Source organism: Diabrotica virgifera, chromosome 1 (genome assembly GCF_917563875.1).
Source record: "Diabrotica virgifera virgifera chromosome 1, PGI_DIABVI_V3a".
Classification (NCBI taxonomy): domain Eukaryota; kingdom Metazoa; phylum Arthropoda; class Insecta; order Coleoptera; family Chrysomelidae; genus Diabrotica; species Diabrotica virgifera.
This window is the reverse complement of record NC_065443.1, coordinates 165217962-165226710: the sequence shown is the minus strand read 5'-3', so window position 1 is coordinate 165226710 and position 8749 is coordinate 165217962. Positions and strand designations below refer to the sequence as shown.

General features: G+C 33.7%; 1 long non-coding RNA gene across 1 annotated transcript; it reads right to left on the bottom strand.

The window, feature by feature from the left end:
• Window positions 1–613: 613 nt before the first annotated feature.
• Window positions 614–3530, bottom strand: LOC126881463 (uncharacterized). Its single transcript, XR_007696866.1, has 2 exons — window positions 2907–3530; window positions 614–981 (listed from the first exon to the last, which is right to left on the bottom strand). It is a non-coding gene; the product is annotated as an uncharacterized LOC126881463 (long non-coding RNA).
• Window positions 3531–8749: the final 5219 nt, after the last annotated feature.

The window sequence follows — 8749 nt, the reverse complement described above, 5'->3', positions numbered from 1 at the left end:
TAGTATATAGTATAAGTATACAAAATGTATATACACATCGACGTTCGTTTCACTTTAGGTTCTGACTTAATTTGTTTGAAAATTAAGTCAAAACGGAAAAGTTAGAGCGGACGAACTATATAAAGCACAATTTTTTCATCACTACTTTCAGTACATCTAAATGAAAAACAAGAAGACAACTAACTACTTTGCAATATTTACTGCTTCTTGAAGTACTTTGACATTCTACAAAAAGTCATTTTCAGCTTCCATAGTTGCAACCAAACGAGTAGAAACTGAGTAGCTTCATTGGCAGTGCCGGGTTGACTTTCTTCTTCACTTCTCACTGGAGAAGTAGGTAGATTTGCAACGAGAGGTACTGGGTCCTGGTAAAGGCCTCCTGGAAAGTAGTGACTAATGTTTCATTTTTCACATTTTGAATTTGATTTCTACAAAATTTCAATACATTGTCGTGATCATATTGATAATGAAATATTGAATTCATTTCCAAGTGCCAACATTGGACCAAGAAACAAATTCAACATAACATCGCCAACATAACACAGCAAGCCTGAGACCTTTATGGGTTCTTGTATTCTGCTCCTCTGCATCAGTAAAGTAAAAAGGAATGAACTTCAGTATAAACACTTTATTTTCTCATTTTATTATGGTCACAATTCAAGATCTACATTTTAGAACTAATGAAGTTATTTTATATAAAAATAGTCTGTCTCTGTTTATAGGCAAGCTATAGATTTTAATAAGGAATTTAGCCTGTGGTCTGACGGCTTCTTCCGGTGCTGTCCTGGGTTATTTACACCCCAAGATCTTCTTCAGAAAGCGTCAGATGGTATGTCCAAAAAGAGACAATGTGGTCACTGGATGATTGTCTGTGGAACTGTTAATTTTCCTACGATTCTCATTGGATGGTTGCCTGGGTAACTGTTAATTTTCTATAATACTCATATTTGAGGGTTAGGGCCATGCCCTTCTCCTGGGTGCCTAGAAGAGAAATTAAGATGTAGACAACCGCAGCATAAATTTATGAAGGGCCCCTACCACCCAAGCCAACAAAACCTTAATATTCCCTGTCAGCAGTACAGAAAAATTTACAGGTTACTTTTGAACTAAAAGTTATAACTAAAATGTTTTATGAATTTTAAAAGTCAAAAGGCAGATATTGAGCACTGAATTTATTAAATATTGCCCAAGTATACTTTCGCTATCTAGAGCATCCTCAGGGGCATTTCGTCAATAAAAAGAAGGTATCCTCGAATGTCATTTAATTAAAATAAATAATTTGGTGGCAAACTTAAATTAACATCTAACTAAACACTGAACAAAACAGATAAATTAAAGTGCCAGTAGGCTCTACATTCTTGCAATATGGAGGCAGAATATTGCAAGAATGTAGAACCTACTGGCACTTTAATTTATCTGTTTTGTCCCTTTTCAGTGTTTAGTTAGATGTTAATTTAAGTTTGCCACCAAATTATTTATTTTAATTAAATGACATTCGAGGATACCTTCTTTTTATTGACGAAATGCCCCTGACGATGCTCTAGCTCTAGATAGCGAAAGTATACTTGGGCAAGATTTAATAAATTCAGTGCTCGATATCTGCCTTTTGACTTTTAAAATTCATATATTCGAGCATTCAACCATTTCCTATTTTTCTAAAATGTTTTAATTGAAACACCCCTTAATCAGAAAATACAATTTTCTGTTAAATTAATTGAATCGCGAATATTTCTATAAATTTAACAAATTTTTAAACCGATAAATGAAACTTGAGAAATTATTATTTAACATAACTGCTGATATATCAATGAATTAGCATTAACAGAAAATAAATACCCCACAAATATTTTCTTTACCTAATTGGATGAATCAAATTATCAAACAAATATATTATGCAAATTAGCAAATGTGTTAGTCAATTCATAAAAATGTGAACAGAAAATTAAGCAATATAATCAGAAAACCAACTAGATTTGTTTAGGTTTCACTTGACAGAATCTATACAAATGAACCTGAATGAGACCGGCTCATATTTATACGAGCAAAAGAAATTACCTGAAGGTCAATATTAGCAGATAGAGAAGTAGGTATTTCTATTAAGACAAAATTACAAAAAATTAAGCACTTTATAAATAATTTGTTTTGAAATAAAATATCTAAAGAGAATGACTGTTTTACTGGAAATAATTTATAATGAAAATGGCAAGCTAAAATAGTATTTTCTCAATAAATAATATACTAAATTTACAATCAAGATGTAGTAGAAATAGACAAACCAAGACACATTAAATGCTACACTAGGAGCACTCCCGAATCATAATTTACAATGTATAAACTTAAGAAATAATGATTTGGGATTTAAAATGTATATACATTGTAAATTATGATTCGGAAGTGCTCCTAGTAGCATTTAACTTGTCTTGGTTTGTTTATTTTTACTGCATCTTGATTGTAAATTTAGTATATTTGAGATAATGGAAATAAATTTTGGAATTTAGGTATACAAAATTGAAAATTTATATACCAGGCGGACAAGGTAAATCTAAATGGACCAACAAATATATTATAATACTAAAAATGAAAATCAACATGGCGAACTGAGAGGACCTCTATATTCTATATTTATGCAGAGTGGGTCCTTGAAAATAGATTCTAAAAAGTAGCAGATATTTCAACACAAGTAAAATTATTTACTTTACTCTTTTAAGTAAGTAAAGGTTGAGTGTCTGTCAAAAAACCTTTGGCTTTGTTGTGCTCAAAAATTGCTGTGCCATTTTGTTGGTCAGAATTCCCAAAGTGGCAAGAGCAAACCAACAAAGAATAGACAGATGGTTCCCTATCTTTCAGTCTGTGAATCAATTATACAACGATAAATTCAGTTCATTCTCTTCACTATATTTTCTTACCTTAGTAATGAAATCAATGTCTTCTTTTCAACCAGATCCTGAGAACAACAAAGAATCTACATATCCCTCTTTCACAATATTGTGTACAATCCGGGGCAAAGCACATTACCATTTTTATTATACAAAATAGAATGGTTCACAAAAGTTTGTAAACTTTGCTTGGTGAATATCACTAAAAAACTATATTTCATACAAATTTAAGACAGAATTATGGTGGTATTATGTTAAAAACAGTATACTTAAGCAGAGGAAGCAACATTTCAACTTTATAGGAATTAAAAAGGCTTTGAGATTGGGCAAATTCTGGCTTTGCAACTTTTGTTTACATTTACGAAGTCCTTCTTGACAGCCGTAACCTCACATTTCGGCTGTTAACCTAAAAATCTCTTCCTAAGTTTGTATATCGAAATTATATTTATGTATTATATCAGACATTTTCTACCATATATAGTATTTATAGCGAATTTCTTGTGATGTATTGATACAATTGTACAAAATTAATAGTAATATTTTAAATAATCTCTTGTTTTTGCAAATCACCCATAAGGAATACACATAAGATCGTCCCACAAACATCCACAGTGTACCACGTGACCATGTGTCAAAGTTAACGCTCCCAGCGGATAGGTTTGAATACGCTTCTGCTTTGGCTTTTGCTGCTGCTACCTTCGCTTCCTTTTTCGCCACCATATAGTTTTGAAGATCTGTGTCGGATCTGGTTTCTTGCCACTTTTTATATAATTTTCTCTTCTTTTTTATTTTTCCTTGTACTTCGTTTGACCACCACCAAGTCTCTTTATCCTCAAACTTTTTTCCTGACGTTTTCCGAAGTATTTCAATAGCAGTCTCTCTAATACTACTGGCCATTTTTCTCCAAATTGTATTAGGACTTCCTTTCATGTTCCAATATATTTTCTCTACTAAATTTCTCCTGAATAGACCTTCTTTCTCATCTTTCAGCAGCCACCACTTGATTTTTTGTGGTCCTCTCCGATATTTTTGTTTAGTTTCGCTTTTTACTTCGATGTCCAGAACAAGCAGCTGATGTTGTTGGCTTACTGTCTCACTAACTATTACCTTGCAGTCCTTGCATTCACGTATGTCTTCTTTCCTTATCATGAAGTAGTCTATTTGGGATTGATGTTGTCCACTTTTGTAGGTAATAAGTTGAGTTTCTCTCTTTTTAAAGAATGTGTTAACAATCGCCATATCCAATGCTGTTGCTAATTCAAGCATATCATCTCCAGCTTTATTTCTAGTTCCAAAGCCTAATCCCCCATGTATTGTTTCATATCCTGTTTTGGTTTGGCCCACATGTGCATTGAAATCACCTCCTATTATAACTTTCTCCTCTGCTGGAATATCACTCAGTACGTCTCCTAATTGATCATAGAAAGCTCTTCTTTCATTCTCACCCAGACCTGTTTGGGGAGCATACACACACACAACATTCAATACCTCTTTATCAATTACAAATTTCACTGACATCATTCTATCACTCGTTCTTACAACTTCTACTACGTTATCTTTAATTTCACTATCAGCAATTATACCAACTCCATTTCTAGTGTTACTACTCCCTACTTACCACAATTTGTACCCTTGACCTAGTTCTTTCGCCCTTTGTCCTTTCCACGTAGTTTCTTGAATACAAGCAATTTGAACTCTTCTTCGTTTGAGCGCATCCACTAACTCCAGACTCTTACCTGTAAGACTACCAAGATTCCACGACCCTATCCTGATATTTCTAACCTGCAATGGTGTTCCCCCTGAGATAGTCCTCACCCGGAAATCCGAACGGAGGCTCATTTTACTTCCGGCACATTTTACCTCAGGAGATGCCATCATTTCAGTATAAGTTTTGTTTTATATAATTGAAGGAGGTCTTTTCATTATTATGGCCTGAAAAGATTTTGTTTGGATATTTGATGCCTGAATTCCTTTTCTATCAGCACCATACCCTGCCCTGCCCGTTTAGCCAATACACCACCAATGCAACCAAAGTGCAGTATTACCCCACACCCGCCTGCATTTTTCTGTATAGGCCAGGATCCCTACTGTAAGGACTGCCCTATAAGCCAATGTATTGTTGCCCGTATCCCGCCACTAGGAGGCACGTACTTTATTCGGGATACGTTTTGCTCGCTACAACTCGGTTTCATTTTAATATATTTTTTTGAAATTTTTATAGCACATATTTCTCACCTTTCTAAAGACTATGCGACCTGTTGTAGGCTGTCAGTAGTATTTTCATAAAATTTATTAATTTTAGCTTATGAAAAGTAGGTACTTATTATATTAGGTATAGTATGATAGGATTGATTCAAAAATGACATAACCCAGACATCCAAAGTGAAAGGTATCCTCCAACACCAAATTGTTCTATATTATGTTCAGAGAAGTCGGTAAATTCGTAGATATTTACGTTTTTCGTCAATATTTCTAAAACTATGAGGTCAAGCATGAACAACCTTCTATACAAAAATGTTTTACATTAAATTTGAAATAAAAAAGGCCCTATACATAATTCTTCTAAAATTTGTAAAATGAACGATTTCAAAGTTACGGAGTTAGTATAGTATAATTGGTCCAAAAAAAGGCATAACCCAGACATCCAAAGTAAAAGTTTTCCTCCAACACCAAATTGTTCTATATGGTCCACGCCGAAAAACATATTGTTCAGTAAAAAGTTACACCATTTTGAGCGTCCGGTTTGGGGGGGGGGGAGATGGGGGAGAAGTCGGTAAATTAGTAGTTTCTTTACATTTTTCGTCAATATTTCTAAAACTATGTTTAAGCGTTAAACAATGTTCTATACAAAATCGTTCTACATAAAATTTAAAACAAAAATGTTCCTATCCATAATTGTTATAAAATCAACGGTTCCAGAGTTACGGAGGGTGAATTTTGGAGGTTTTCGATACTTTTTATATTATTTGGGCAATTTATGATGATTTTGGGTGGTGAGTTTGACGTTTCTTCAAGAGCTTATTACTAACATACCATCGGCTACTAAAATAGCAAATCCTGTTAAAGAAAATTTCTTTCAATCAGTAAAAATATTATAAATTGCCCAAAACATATAAAAACTATCGAAAACCTCCACTTTTCACCCTCCGTAACTCTGGAATCGTTGATTTTATAACAAGTATGTATAGGACATTTTTTGTTTTAAATTTGATGTAGAACATTTTTTATAGAACATTGTTTACGCTAAAGCATATTTTTAGGAATATTGACGAGAAACATAAAAAACTACTAATTTTCCGATTTCTCCCCCATCTCCCCCCCCAAACCGGACGCTCAAAATGGTGTAACTTTTTACTGAACAATATCTGGACCATATAGAACAATTTGGTGTTGGAGGAAAACTTTTACTTTTAATGTCTGGGTTAGGCCTTTTTTGGACCAATTATACTATACTACCTCCGTAACTTTGGAACAGTTCATTTTAGAAGGATTATGCATAGGGCGTTTTTTGTTTCAAATTTAATATAAAACATTTTTGTATAGAAGGTTGTTCATGCTAAACCGCATAGTTTTAGAAATATTGACGAAAAACTTAAAAAAACTACGAATTTACCGATTTCTCCCCCCTCTTCCGCCCAAACTCGACGCTCAAAATGGTGTGGAGGATAACTTTCAATTTGGAGTTGGAGGATAACTTTCACTTTTGATGTCTGGGTTTGGATCTAGTTATACCATACTAGTATATTAACGTTAAAGGTAAGTGAGTTACGCTCAAAATATTGTTGGTCCCGTTTATTTTTTAGTAAAAAGAATCGCGAAAATTAGCCTCTAATTAGCTTCCCAAATAAAATTAATCGTTATTAATTAATAGAAAATGAAAAAAAAAATCCAAAACTAAAATTTCATTCTGTATCATTTCTCGACGCGTATCGAGTATTTTTGGAGTTATTATTGGAGGTATTATTTGAAAAATTCTGATATTTTTAAATTACATTTTTTTTTCAAAAATACGCATTATAAACCGGTCAAAATTTTTGAGGCCATTACTTCTATTAGAATAACCAAATTTTTATAGGGATTTACTATAAATTTTAATTTTTGTGTTAATGGCGTATGTTTTATTTTCAAGTTTTTGCTTAACTCATAACTAGCTTAATTTTGATTATATCGACTTTTTCTATAGCTTCTTTGATAGGGATTTCTGTATGCTTTAAAACATGTTAATATATATTTCATAAAATGCATCGTTTTCCTGTTATTTAAGTTTGAATACCTATGCTTGAGTACTCGCCGAAAAACAATATACATTCAATTACCTATAACCCACTTTGAATTAATACTAAATGGTTTTTCAAATAAGAGGTTTATTCGATTTTTTATTAGCTTCAATTTTGGTAAAAATAACTTTTTTGAAAAAACTTACTATTTTTGAGTTATTTACGAAAAACCTCTTGAAAACATGCGTTTTTCAGGAAAAATCAAAATCTTTGATCCTTGATAACTCAAAAACTATTGATTTATTTGAATAACTTTTTATAATAAATTTTAGTAAGAATTGATCTCTCGGTCGATTTCTGGGGATATTTTTAATAAAATAGTTTCCACCCCCGAGAATGGGTGGCATCCACACCCAGAGAAAAAGCGAAAGTTGGCACCATGTCAACTTTGTTTCTTGAGGTATCTTCTAAATACTAAACAATTTTTATAAAAATCGATAGAGGTTCAACGAAATCGGAGGTGAAAACCTTAGGTAACTGCACTATATTGAGAAACGTGTTAACTTAAAGCAAAAATGAAAGATTCCGAAGTCAGAAGAATTGGCAGTGCATCAAGACGTCGATTATTGGTTTTGCAAAGTCAGAACATCTTTGCAAAGTCGTTACTTAAATAGAAAGGACTCGAGGCAGTTAGACGATGAAAAATTTTACAGCATCTAATAGATAGTACGAAAGTTTCCGCAAGCATCGTAATTAAAATTTAAATCAGTTTGTGGCAAGAATACAGAGGATTAATTTGGACAACATAGAAGACCTGAAACGAAACAGGGCTTTGTTACCAAGTCAATCTTAATAAGACATATTTGCATAAAAAGCAAGGGGAGCACGAAAGGAGTCTCCACGCAAGTGATATTACAAGAACAAAATGTCACTGGTGCTCCCTGGAAACGCCCCTTGGGCATCTAATCCTTCCACCACTGGATCCGAACAAACAAACGAGAACCAACGGCTCTTCTCAGAGCCTACGTTGACAATGATGACCATAAACATTGAGGGTATTACTTGTAAACAGCAAGTTTTGTCTAAACTGTGTAAAATCCACAAATGTGATATATTATGTATACAAGAGACTCACTGTGACATATCAGCACATAGACCTAGCGTTGAGGTAATGCAGCTTATCATTGAACATCCAAGTGCAAAACACGGAAGAGCCATCTTCGTAAGGAGAGATATTGATGTAACATCAGCTGAAAAAACATGCTACGACATTGAAATTGTGACCGTCGAAATAGGAGCCTGCACAGTGACATCTGTGTATAAACCACCCTGGAGAGACTTTGTTTCCTCCCCTCCAAAAAATTTCGCTTCTCAAAAAACCAGATTCATTCTCGGGGATTTTAAGTCATAATGTTCATTGTGGCTACGCTTCAACTGATAAAAGTGGAGATCTTGTGGAATCTTGGGCTGAACAAAACGACCTGGCATTGCTGCATGGCCCAAAACTATTAAAAAAACCCTATTCGTTCCAAAGCAAAATATGGAAGGAAGGTTACAACCCAGATCTCACCTTCGTCAGCACGTCTTTAGATGACCGTTGCGTTAGAAAGGTATATAAGTCTATACCAAAGACGCAACATAGGCCCGTCGGAATAA